Source organism: Caloenas nicobarica, chromosome 6, assembly GCF_036013445.1.
Source record: "Caloenas nicobarica isolate bCalNic1 chromosome 6, bCalNic1.hap1, whole genome shotgun sequence".
Lineage (NCBI taxonomy): Eukaryota > Metazoa > Chordata > Aves > Columbiformes > Columbidae > Caloenas > Caloenas nicobarica.
The window spans coordinates 4006723-4020370 of record NC_088250.1 but is presented as its reverse complement, the minus strand read 5'-3'; the positions used below and the strand labels follow the sequence as shown (position 1 = coordinate 4020370).

The 13648-nt window shown below is 41.8% G+C and overlaps 1 protein-coding gene across 4 annotated transcripts in view; it reads left to right on the top strand.

Moving 5' to 3' along the window:
• The first annotated feature begins 4926 nt into the window (after positions 1-4926).
• The window catches only part of RAPH1 (Ras association (RalGDS/AF-6) and pleckstrin homology domains 1), an 89503-nt gene continuing 80781 nt past the window's right edge, over positions 4927-13648 (top strand). For all 4 annotated transcript variants that reach the window (XM_065637891.1, XM_065637890.1, XM_065637893.1 and 1 more), the window contains exon 1: positions 4927-5259. The gene's annotated coding sequence lies outside the window, so the exon portion shown is untranslated. The remainder of the gene's footprint in view (positions 5260-13648) is intronic.

The window sequence follows — 13648 nt, the reverse complement described above, 5'->3', positions numbered from 1 at the left end:
GGATATTCCAGTTCGACTTCAAGCAGAGCCGTTATGAGTCAGTAAGGCTAAAATGGCATTGCATCGAAAAGGTCATTGCAAGAGGAGAAGAACTTTTCATCAGAACTACCAGACAAATTTGAGCTGCAAAGTAGAAGTAGCAAGCAGAAACAAACCCAATTTCTTTTCCCACCCTATTCTGCCACTCGCCTTCCTGAGTATTTTAAACATATTGTGGACTTTGTTTTTTTCTGTAAAGCGATGGTTCTCATGACTGCAAAACTCCTAGTATATTCTGACATTTCACTGTGATGCTAATGACCCAACCTCTACCATTACACCATAGCAAATGGGATGTTTTAATGCTTTTGAAGTAATGTGTGCTGTTCGCTTCTATGCGGAAAATTCTATTGTTGTTTGAATGAGTGTCTGGAAAAGAATCACTATTTGCATTTTAAGTGAATTATGTGCCAGAACCTCACAATTCTTATGGACGAGTAACCTCATAATTTTCAGAGGCATCACTTAAAGAAAGAAAGATACTCCAGGCTGTGTTTATTTGCAGAGTTGTTTGCAAAGTTATCATAAATTTGACCTTTTTTTTTGACAATCCTTATCATGTAGTGACTTCTGAAAAATGGACCAATGTCTTCTACATTAGCATTTGTTTGCGTCACCCCCTTGCTGTTGTTGGCCCCACATTCCAGTTCATGTCACCTTTTCTTTTTCCTGTGCTAATGGACCTTTTCCAATTCATCCTCACCACTGAGATTTTTTTTCTCTTGGTTGTAAATGTACGGTTAGGTAGAAAAGTACCGGCTCCTCCCATCTCAAAGAAAAGGATGAAAAATCTTGTTTTAGGAATGACCGGTGCAACTACTGTAATTGGGACCCACAGCTACATTATTTTCCCTTGTAATCATGTTAAGTGAGATGAAGGAAAAAGAAAGGCAGCTGGAGAGTATTAATAGATCTTGAGGGGTGATAGATTTTCAGGCCTGTAACTGTGCTGCAGAAAGCCACTCATCTGCCCATCAGTAAGAATCTCTAGAAACAGAGGCATTTTACATTATTTTGTTCCTAAAAATATAAAAATATATACATTTTAATTGCACTTTGGAGAGGGAAAATTAATAAAGACAACTGTGCCATTCTCCATTAGTGGAAATGCCCCACAGCTAACCTGCCTCAAGTACTTTGAATATCACTGAATCCCTTGGGTGGGATTTTCCAAAGTGCCAGCATTAGCTCAGCCCTGCTCCCATTAAAATCTGCTACTGACTTCAGCCTGGGAGGAGGATCCAGAGTCTCTGTGGTACCCTGGATGTCAGGAGATCCAAATCTTTGTGTGTGCTGTTGCTTCCCTATTTTTATGTGCATGGCTGCACAGGTGCTCACATACATTAATGAGGGCCAGGTTTTTCCTCACAGGACCTAAAAAGGCACCAGAACGTCAGCTCTGCAGAATAAAGAGTAATGGAGGGTAAAATACATCATGGAGGAAAGGGGGACTTCATTTAAGATGAAACTTCATCAAGTGTCTAGTGAAATCAGTTAATTGCAGCCTCAATTCACAGAGCAAAACCTTCCAGAACATGCTTTCGATACTACTTCACGCAGTGCATTGTTGATCTATGGAATCTAGTTGCACAGGCAGTCATAAAGGCAAAGAGTTTAGTGGAATTTAAAAAGGGATTTGTGAAGCTTTGTGAGCAAAGATGACATTTGCAGCTGCATGTGCTAGACTACAATGATGGAGGGGACAAGCAAGTTTCTTGCTTCAGCAGTGTAAGCTGGTTGCTTTGAGGATCAAGAAGAAATGTTTTCTTGCCATGTGTTAGCCCTGATGATTTATTGAGATGTGTGATGGGATGGTTTGAGTTTTCGCCAAAAGTGGTAATGACAATGAATGCTATAGGTAGGTTATTAGCTAGGCTGTATTATGGTAATGCTGGTACTTCCATGAAAAAGAGTATCAGTCTAAATCTGGGGTGAAGAGCAATCTCCCAAGCAAGGGACTGGTTTGGCGCTGACGAGAGCAGAATTCAGACCTAGGAAAGAAGCCTCATTCATAGCTGGACTGTAGGGAGGTAGTGTTCTCTCTCTGTGCTTTAAATCAGCACCTGAGAAATGGGAAGACAGTACTTCTCTAGTTCTCAAAGGTGGAATGAGGGGAAAGTGCGTAAAGAGGAAAGTGGTCATATTTTCATATGCAGACATTCTGTGCTTTGGATTCAGAGCTGTCATCCCACTGTAAATCAGGAGTACTTTAGCTCCATTAGTCAAGATTTTCCTGATTTACGCTGATGAAATGAGTTCAGAAAATGGTGTTTTCATTCCAGTGTTTGTGGTGCTACTCTGCTTGAACTTGTTCTCACATGCAAATAGCTGCAGCCTTTCCTAAGAACAGCCTTGAGAAAGCTTAGCAGCCTGAACCTAGAACGTGAGTGGTCTCTGCGATGGGTTTTGTATCATGCTGCCTGGCTTGAAACCCCAGAAGCTCTTGTCCAAGCCCGCATTCCTATTCTGGGCTACTGTTGTCATTATACCTGTTGCTTCAAAGTCAGATCCTCTTCAAGATATTCTTGTTTACTCTGAACAGTAGATAAGATCTGAGAAAAGAAATTTTTAATGTATAGGCTGGGTGAGCTGAATTATTTATGTTAATGGCTATGGGTGCTATACCTGTTGCTAAGAAATACTGTAATACTTCATCATAACCCCCATTTGGAAATGCCATTATAGCAAGCTGAGCAGCAATAGATATGGCATAGGTTGAGCAAACTATCGATGCACAGGAAAGGCTTTTTTAATGATTGTGTACCTTGAACAATGTAGTTGGCAGAAAAAAATATAAAGAAGCAGGTGGAAACAATCAGACTGCTCTTCTCCTTGTGAGAGCTGGCAGGGGTCACAGGCGCTCGGAGTTCCAGGATAGGATGCATGTATATATAGATGTACCTATATATGCACATATATATATATATAATTTCGATTGATAGAGTCTGGATCAGACCCAGCTGGTCTTCACCAAAATACAAAATTTCTGCTGCACAAGTCACTGAGCTTTCTTGGGTCCAACAAAGCAATCGTGGTGGGAGTTGTTGTTTCTTTTAGTTTTGAACTCTGATATTCCAGCCTTTGCCTGGTGTGTCCTTTATGGAAATTCCCCCAACTGTCTAACGATCCAAAAGCCTACGTAACCTTTGTTTATTTATGTTTTCTTGTTCAGAATTATTTAAATAACAGCAAATAAAACCTTTGAAGGATTCAAAGTTAAGCTCAGCTGCCAATGCTGCTTAGACATACTTAAAATGGAGATTGATAGACAACATTTAGGGAGAAGGAGAGGTCGATAGCCATGGAATTATTTCCCTGATTAAGAACAATGATCAGTTTTACCCTCTGTTATTTGGAAGCAGATATACATTTAAACTGGCCTTCTAACCTACTCAAAAGGCTTAACTATTTTTATTATTTCATTAGCTGTTAGTTTTATTGGCAGATGTATGACTAAATCCCTGTACTACTTTGAAAACCTCACCCACCCTCTGCTGCAGGTATGTACAATTTCCCTGGCCTGGGGGATGGTTTTACATTAGTGACTGATGTATGTAATTGGATGGTGGTTCTGTAGGGTGCGCACAGATCCAACCTGGTCCTCGAGGTTAAAACGCTCTGATCTCCACCCTGCATGAAATTAACTGTGGTGTTTGCTGTCTGCTTTGGCTCAGGGCAACTTAGCAAGTTGATATCCATCAAGTGCAGAACAGCACTGCAAACTGAAGTACTTATCACTTTTATTAAATAATGTGAGCCCAGACGTTTATTAATCCTGGAACATTCCCACAAACTATGAAGCAGTGTAGCAGCAGTGGTCTATTATTTTCAATGGCTGATTAAAATTACTTTATTTGCAACTCCAGAAGGCTACTCTAGTCCCTTGGTGATGAATGCATGTGTTTATATTCCACATTGATAATTTATAAAAGAAATTCAGAGTTGCAAAACTGTCTGATATTTCCGCATTCATAACTTTGATCTCAGCTTGTCTGGCATATTGTTGTCAACATTTCGTTGTCCAAAATTTGGAAATGATTACACACTAAGGCTAATTTATATAGCTAAGATTTTTTGCTAAATACATTAGAATTATATGCGTGAACTTTGTCCTTCAAATGACTTAATTGTAGGTACACATGAAAATAATCTTCTCCGTGTGCTAGCCTGTATTTTACAAGCTGCCTCTTCATGTTGCTTTTGACCTAGTTCATAACCTCGTCGGTAAATTAGTATTTACAGAAGTAAAAACTAGCACGGTTTGGCATAATTGTTCTCATTTATGGAAAACACCGTGCTTTAGCTGACTGAAGTTTTCTCCTTGACAAATACCGACGGAGTGGCCGAGCCGGCGCGGTCCGGGGCAGCTGCTGCCGCCGGGGCTTTCCGTACGGCTTCCAACATTAGGTAATTCGCTGCCTACAGAAACCGACCCCCGGCGATGGGCACGGGACCGGTCCCGTCCCCCAGCGCCCGCAGCTGCGTACGGGACGGCACCGTGTACGGAACGGCACCGCGTACGGGACACCCTCCGCGCGCCCAGCCGCCCCTCCGCGCGCCCAGCCGCCCCTCCGCGCGCCCAGCCGTTCCTCCGCGCGCCCAGCCGCCCCTCCGCGCGCCCAGCCGCTCCTCCGCGCGCCCAGCCGCCCCTCCGCGCGCCCAGCCGTTCCTCCGCGCGCCCAGCCGCCCCTCCGCGCGCCCAGCCGCCCCTCCGCGCGCCCAACCGTTCCTCCGCGCGCCCAGCCGCCCCTGAGGGCGGCCAACCGCCCCAACGGCCGGCGGCTGCCCCGGCGCTGCGGGGCCGTTGCCGCCCCCCGGGCGCTGGCCGCGGGCCCGGTGGGGCGGGGCGAGGTGCGGCCTGCGCGCCGGAAGTGAGTGGCGGGGGGAGCCCGGAGCGGCGGCGGGTGCTGGGGCGGGAGCGGCGTCTCCGCTGCCGGGCAGGGACGTGCTCCGGCGGCCGGGCGGAGGCGGTTCCGCGCTCGGCGGAAACAAGGAGCGGGGAAGGAAGGGAGCGGCGGTGGGAGCCGGTATCGCCGGCCACCATTAGCGGCGGGAGGAGGAGCAGCAGCAGCAGCAGCTGCGGGGGGCTGCGGGCGGAGCGGAGCCCGGGTGCTGCCGCCGGCAGCGAGCGGGAGCGTGCCCGCCGCCTCGCCCTTCTGTTCTGTGGGGGGTCGCCGCTGCCCGCCAGCCCGCCGGGGGCTTCCCCGGAGCCGGGGCGAGGTGAGTGGCGGAGCCGTCTTCGTGTCGGTTTCTTGGGGGGCGGCGGTGGGCGAGCCGGCGTGCGGCCGCGGGGCTGCGGCGGGCGGGGAGCGGCGTTTCCTGCCGCTTCCCCTCAGCCCGGCGGCGGGGCGGCGGCCCTGAGGGACCGCTGCGGCCGGGCCGGGAGTACCGGGGCGACGAAGTGTTAGAGGGGCGAGCAGTTAGCAGCCGGGGGCTGTGCCCTGCGCCCCTCCACGCCCCAAACAGCACCGGGTGATTTTTTTCAAAACGGGCTTTGCAACGCTGGTGAGCGGTGGAGGGTTTTTGTGTGTGTGTGTGATCGCCCCGGCGGTTCCCGGCGTGAGGTGTGCCTTGGGGGCGGCTGGGGATGAGCCGGGGATGCGCCAGGGATCCAGACAATGTCAGCCTGGGTGAGTCTCCACCCTGTGGAGCTGCAGGCAGCCCAGTCTGTGCGACCTGGGGAACGGAACACGCTCAAATCCTCCCTCCTGGTGCAGAGAGGAAAGATGGGTTTGGATCGTTCGTTACAATGTTCGTTAAAAAAACACTCGTTCAAACAAACAAAACTGGTTTGGTTTTTTTTTTTTTTAAGCTTTTTAGCCATACGGCTTGCTGGGGACAGGCTGGTTAGTGAAGAGCCTCCCACCAAACAGGGCTGGTGTCTGCATTGGTTTTCACAGAGATGGGGAGAGTGGTTTATTATATTTTTTTGCACGGGGAAAATCACGGATGGTGGGAGGGAAAGGAGGAGTGTCTGTATACGTGAGTGTCACATGACCTGTGTAAAATTCATATAGCTATACTTATTTTTCTCCTGCATTAATGCTGGTTGCTTTAAGAAGGCAATGGTTTACCTGTTCATTTTGGAAGGTTTTTTTTCTTTTGGGTTTGTCATCCTGTGTGATATCAAACAGTCACCTGCATGTTCAGGCACTGTCTTTGCATGTTATCATTTTTATTAGTATTTGAAGGCTTTTTATGTTTTTACCTGGTTATAGGTATTCAGAAGGGAACAAACAGCAGTATGTGTAGTATAATTCCTGTTTTACTAGAGGAGTACAGATACACTCTGTTTGGCACAAGTAGACTATTTCATATGGCTAATACATTTGTTGCCATTCATGTGATTGAGGAATGGGGAGCTAACGTTTTGTGAGACTGTAGAATCACGCCCATTCCATTTTAAACAAATTACCTCTTTTCATCTGTTCCCACTCTGCTGTCTTCCAGACAGGGACACATTAGTTTATGAAACACCTTTGAGCAGAAAAATGAATTTATTGATGAATTAATTTAGCTGTTTACTGAAACAGCATGTTTAAAACAGTAAATCTTCCCATTTTACTGTCTGTTTAATCAGCGTTTCTCTGCTGATAAGTTTTCTATTAAAATAGAAGAACAGAAAAATCATTTGGTAAATTATCTTGAAAAACAAAAGTATAGGTCATGAATTCCAGTTCTAGGGAATACTTTTCACCTATGTTATATAAAGGCATAGACATGTTCATGTTTAATATGCTGATATCCTCTGTGGCTGGGTGTGGTGGATAGCGGGATACAGAACTGGTTTTCTGCACTCCAGTTGGTATGTGGTTTTTCATGTCAGTGGGTGACACTCAGATTACCTTACAGAAATCCACATTGGGGAGGTTTTTTCTTTTATGGAAAAAGGATGTAAGCGGCACTGAAGAATTTATTTATTGCCGTCCTACAAATTTCATTTCCAGATAGACATTTTTTTTAAATGGTTTGGTTTTTAGACTCATATGACATGCAATGAAAAGTCCTTCTACCGCTATTTCTCTGACTCAGTATGGGATGACAGAGGGAAAAGTATTACTAAGAGATAAGCCACAGTTCAGGAAAGTAAAGTACTTTAGCAGCTGTTAATCTCTGAAAAGAATATTAAAAAATAATGTGAAAAGGGACACTGACAAATTTTATATAATCTTTTGAATCTACCTTCCCTGTGTAGTATCTTGAGACCACTGCCTTCAGGTTTGAATTTAAAATAGTTTTTTTCCCAGGGGAATAGTGCATTGATATTAAGTGTTTCAAACTGTGCCTTTCTTAATGAGGGAAGCCATGGTACAGAAAACACCTGTTGGTTTAAGGAGTGGATGACACAGCTGTGGTAAATTTTGTAGGTAATGGTTCAGTATGATTGATTCAAGGGACTTTATTTTTCAAGAGTTGTCTCAGTCTTCTGAGTATCAGAATATGTGGATATCTCCTCAATTATCTATTCCCCCAAACCACTGAAATTTTTTTAGCTGTAAAACTATTGTGTTGCTTCTTTATCTTGAATTTTGCAAGAATATGAACATGTGTTCCTTTATCTCTTCCTTCAGCATCAAGATTTCTAATTGGCTAGCTTTTCTAGCCAGAAATAGTTATTTCTTTATGTTCTTAATTTAACATGTTTATGCTGTATTAATCTGATCTTTACTGGTCATACCACTTGCCTTCCTTCTTCAAAGCCAGTGTAGTGGGGTGATGGAAATCTGTCAAACTGGGACACAGTTAAATCTGAAAGAGTAAGCCAGTTAAGCAAATACTAAGAAGAATAGTGCCATTAAATAATTTAGATCACATTCTTAATAGTAGAAAAATCCAAATCTCTTGTGTTACAAATAAAGCCAAAGGTTGCAAAATAGTCACACTGCCTTTTCTGTTATGTCAAACAACAGTTTTATTACTGAGTTTTCAAGTAAAACTGAAATAATGTGCTTCACATCTTCCTATTAACATCAGTGGATACTGAAGACCATGCTGATTAAATCTAGAACTTGTTACAGGCACTTACCCAAGCCAAAAATGTCCAACTTGTATTTCAGCCCCCACCAGTAAACCAAACACTGATGGATGCTGCTTTTGTGATGTTTCACACCTTCTAGCAATTGCAGAGAAAGGAAAAAACGTATGTCGATTTACAGCTGCATCAGGCAATCTCAGATTAACAAGCCTTATAAAAGGGGCAATCCAGATCTGTTTTATTGCTGAAGTTTAATAATATATAGAAATGACAGCAGACTGAATAGTCACGTTTAATGCATTTCTATGTGGAATGTTAATTTTGTTTAAGAAATATAACTGTTGCAAAACCAGGGTTGTCATATTGACTAAATCCTTTTGAGGATTCAAAAAATATAACTGGCAGTCACAGACTGTGAGTGAGAAGACACATTGAACATTCCACCTTTGGGAATGTCTACAAGATCAGGGGATGCCACTGAAGAAACTTGCTCTATAATTGCCCATTTTAATTGTTCTTCAGATTGGCAAGGGATTTAAGTTTCTCCTTATTAATCTGCAAGCATTATCATCACTTAAAAACTGTGTTCATTGAAAATGGCATGTTATTTTCAAGAGGTTAATACTGGAAATTAGTAATAAGTATCCAATTAAGCATATCAGTCCCTGTGAGAAAGACAAGTAAAATTCCTTGATGATTCAGGTTGCTAATAATCTTCTTCATACTTGAAAATCTTATAAAGACTTAGGAAAGTGTCTGCAGCATACTTTATATGCAACTCAATCCAGATACATTGGCTGATACTTTTTGACTTTTCAATGAGTTAAAGTCACTTCTCTGTTTTGTCCTATGTAGTCATTTAAATTATTTGATAGGAGAGGCTTGAATGGAAGTGTTTAATGTAAGATGTTATGTAGAATAGAGCACTTGAAATGTTTTGTTCTGTGAGCTATCACTCTGTCAGGAATTGTATGGAGGAAGATGACTGCACAAGAATTTGAAACTGGCCTGAGGTTAAATATTAGGAAAATTATTTTTTGCCATCTTATTTCATAAGGAGTTGGCTGAATTCTATAACGAGGACTTGGGTAGGGGAGTGAGGGTGCAGGAAGAGGAATTAAAGAGCTACTATAAAAATAGTTATAAAACATTTTATTCACAGAACATAATTCTTGTTACTGTATTTCTAGTCTCAGAAATTCATCAGATTAATTTATACTGATGTAATCGGAAAGGTGATTGAATCTTCATTGCCTCTGGTCTATTTTAGAAAGGTGAAAGTTTTTATATGAAGATATTATAGTGAGTCTGAGGAAATTACACAGTAGCAAAACTTATGATATATTTACTTTACTTGAGTAAATATTTTGAAGTATTCAAGAACTCAAGTTGTTGCTGATAAAGATGCACGGATGTTACGTAGAGCAAATGGTAAACCGAGTAAGGATTGTTCTCATCTTGTGTGAAAATTATCTTAAATATCATCCATTATTGGAATGTTAACACTGTATTGTTCTAATTGTTGTATTTGACATCTGCTGAAATGGTCTTGCACTGGGTAAGGGCGTTAACACTTAGTGTGTTTAGAATAGCAAGTCGTGGTCATGTGCTAAAACAGTGCTTTTCTGCTTAAGCTGTGCTCAGCACACATCCCAGCCACCTTACTGCTTCCTACTGCTTATTGCAACACAATAGCTGGTATCTAGCAGATCAGGGTTAGAAAGAAACAGGAGCAAGAAGTGACATAATTTTCCAGTTTTGTTGCTCTGATCGGTTTATTACTTGTGTCAGTATTGCACTTTGATCTAAAAAAGTCTTGGAAAAGTTAAATGGAGAACCTGATCGTTTCTCTCAAATGCGTGTATGAAGTGGGAAAATATGCTAAATAAAACATACATACAGAAAGGGGCTGGGGGGAGACTGATGTCCTTGATCCTCCCTGATAACTTTATACTTCAGAAAGCTTCAGGAGCAGTTGCATGGGGACTGGCAGAAACTCATTCACGTGATAGTGAGAGTTGAAGTCCGCTGCCTTAGGGTCCTTTGCTACTGTCACTGCTGTGGTTATCTCATCTTGTTTGTAGAACCTGTAGTATCCTGGGCATATCATTTTGTCCTTAATACTGGGTTAGAGAGAAATGAGGGGAAAAAAAAGTAGTGTAACTGCACTGTGCTTAATGTTGAGATGTGCAACACAATTAATTCTTGTAGGCTTTTTAAAACTGTTGCCTTCATGGCTCTTCCAGGAAGAAGGAACAGTTGAGTAGTTTGCTCCCTACAGAAAAGCTCCAAGTAGAGCTTGTCTCTTTCCAGTGATGCATAGTTAGACTGCCATCTTGATGCCAATTCTGTCATTTGTTACCATTTTTCTGCGTTAAGAACAGCCATCTTCAGCACAGAGAAGGTAGTTCATTCTGTGTGATCATAGTCTTAGTGTCTTGGTTACAGAGTCCTGGTAAAAGCACTCCCCCAAACTAAACCTGGTGTCGAACAAGTAGTTTCTGCTTCTGCTCTCCTACCACGATGTATCAGTGAATTGTGAAAAACTCTGCATATTCTTTGAGGAAGTATTGCAAACTCTTCAAGGATTACTCTGTGCAAAATTTTAGTTTATTTTCTGAAATCCAGTTAGTCATTGTAAAGCAAAAATGTTTTCAGAAGTGTCCAAAAGACTTAATTACTAGCCTTACAGAAACTCTAAGTGGTAAATTTGCATCATCTGCTTGTAAAATTGGATTTTGAAGGCTATGTCATTAAGTAGTGTTAGAAGTGCAAATAATGAATACGTATCGTGCATTGATGATAAAACAATCCCCTCTCCAACGGTTGAATTCTTACTCTGGTATCACCTTTGCAGTTAAATCCCTTCAATATGTGTTATAAAATTGCCTGCTAAGTGCAGCATTAAGTTGAGTGAGTTACTGCATACTGTGAAAAATGCTGTCTTTATAACATAAAATTCATAATGGCTTTTTTGGTATGGAATTTCATTATTTTTGGAACTTACAGGTGGTGCTGAGACAGTTTTTCCCCAACTGTGTTGTTTCAATGAGTGATGAAAAAAAAGTGTGGGTTTTTTTTAATGTCTCTGGACTTCTTTTAAATAATTTCATTGATTATTATGATGGAATATCTCTTTGTCTAAAATGCTTATTTGATTGGTTTAATCACTGAGAAAGTATGCTGAAGCTATGTTTGACAGATTTTCCTCTCCGTCAAAGGGCTTGTAGATTTGTAGTTGTACTCCTATGTTTAACTCCATGAAGTTGCTGAATTGATCCTTGTGATACATCATTCTTGAAAAAACAAATGTTCAGAAGGAAACAGCATGTGTACACGCTTGCTGGCTTTCCTTCTTTTTCCATCTCTTCGTGATGAGATGTCACTGATAGACTTTGCTGGAGATGTTACAGAAGACCCCATTAGCAAAACAAATGTGCAGGTTCTTTGGAGGAAGTCGCTCCATGTGTTGTTTATAAACTTCTTCCAGTCATTAATCCCTGTACAGATGCATTTGCTGTGTCTGGAATTGCTGCAGGTTTGCAGTTCTCCCTACTTGCATGTCTGACAGTGCTGACCCAGTCTCAAGGACTGTATGTTCCACACAGTGTTTTTTCTAGTAGGCCTCTTAATGAAATGGTATTAATAAGAACAAAGAAGCAGCAATTGAGATCAGAGACTTTTTTTTTTCCTTATGCTTTTGCTGGTGGAGATATCCTTTACGTCTTATTTAGCTTTAGTGATCACTAAACTGCTGTGTTAAAAATAGTCTGAAAAAGAAGAGAGTGGTGAGATTTAATCCACACAAGTTCTGTGATCCAGTTTACAGCATGATCCACAGCGTGCTGAATTGGTAAAACTGAAGGGATGATGAGAGGCAGTCAAAGGTTCTACCTTTGGGGAGATGTTAAGAGATGAAGAAAAGCTACATCCTTGTATACACCTTCCTAGACCGTGGTTATATAGTTTTGTGAAATTAAAGGTTCCTTTATCTCTGGGATGTAAAAACATCTTTTAGAATAAAGACAAACTCCCAGAATGCTACTTGCATCTTATGAGTATTAAAAGGCATCTATCCAGGGTTTCAGAATCTGTCCTAAGAAATACTTTGCGCTGTGATGTTGTAAATGAATTAGTTAGATAACATTGTCATCTAGATATGCTATACTTATTTTAGGTAATTAGATTTGCAAAACTAAGGTGGGTTCTAGCTCAATATTGAAAACGGGAAGTTTGCAAGATGCTTTCAAACACCTCATGAATGAGATTGATTTTATGCGGCTTAATGATGATCTTCTGAAGGTGAAATTGGCATGGGAAGCTTATTTGTTTTGCAGAAATACTATACTTGCATACTAGTTGCCTTAATTTTAGTCCTGTGTTTTTTCTACTTTGCGTCTGAACTCATTGCTTGTTTCTCTTCTCTATGGTTTAGAACAAGAAGTATTGAATTAGGTGGGAAGAGAAGTACTCCAACAAATGTGAAACCATTTCATTATGACTATGACAGTGTTCCCTCAGGTTTTCTCATGTTATTGGCTGGAAATACACAAAGATATAAAGTTCTTAAATTTGTGTTAATTCTGAAACTCTGTGTCTTCAGGGACAAGACACCCTATGTGGAGTAAATGGCATATCCACTCTAGCTTCCTTCAGAAGCAAGGATGATGTTCACCACCTAGGGAGGTTCCTCGTAATTGTTCTGTGGGAGGTACATCACTGATGGATTGTGCCTGGACTTAAACAAAGCCTCAGTCTTTGGTATGGCACTGTTGGCTGTTCTAGGCAGTTTCCCACTCATACATTGTAGCTTTCGATTTCATTCTGACTTGCCTAGTTCATGCCTGTATAGCGATGAGGCATCTTGCATAGATTTTTGATTCCATGCCAGAAGCCAAGCATTCCAAGGTCTCTTTATTTATCCTTAGTAATTTTGCTTCCTGCTTTTCTCCTTGCTAGAAGAATTGCTGTGATCTTGTTGCACCATTGAAAATTGAGTTAATCATTGTTGGAATCTGTTTTCTTTTAATATGCTAATGCAAGTTTGGACTTCCCAGGTGTCTGTAATCATTCTTCTTCACAGCTGATTGAAGACCTGTTACACAAATGCATTTTATAGTGCATTAAAAAAAAAATCCCATAGTGAAAAAACTCCTTAAGTGGTTCTGAGCCTTTAAAGGAAAATGCCTTACAGACCTGTTCTCCAAGGAAGTTGCCACTTATCTCTTTAACGCATGACTTAGGAAAACGACCTTTTACTTGGACATGTAGTTCTGAGTGAGTTTGATAGAAACCTGGATGATTGCATGCTATTGCACGCTGTTCCTGGAAAAGCACTCTGCAAGTTTGTTGTGTTACATTGGTGACCGGCAATTCTAGTAGTTTGGATTTTAGTTAACAGCAGTTGTGTCTGAGGGCTTAAAAAAAGCTCTCGTATCCATTAAATAGTGGCATTTTATTTCGGGGGAGGAGAGAAGGGAAAGGCGATAGTTTTCACTTACTGGTAACTCTGCAAGGTAGTAACACTGACTGTAACTTGGGAATTCCTTTGGCCATCTCTGAGCATGTCACTGGTCAGGAGAACAACTCTGCCTGGAGCAGGCTAACAGAAGGTCACTTTTTATTTCACCTCTA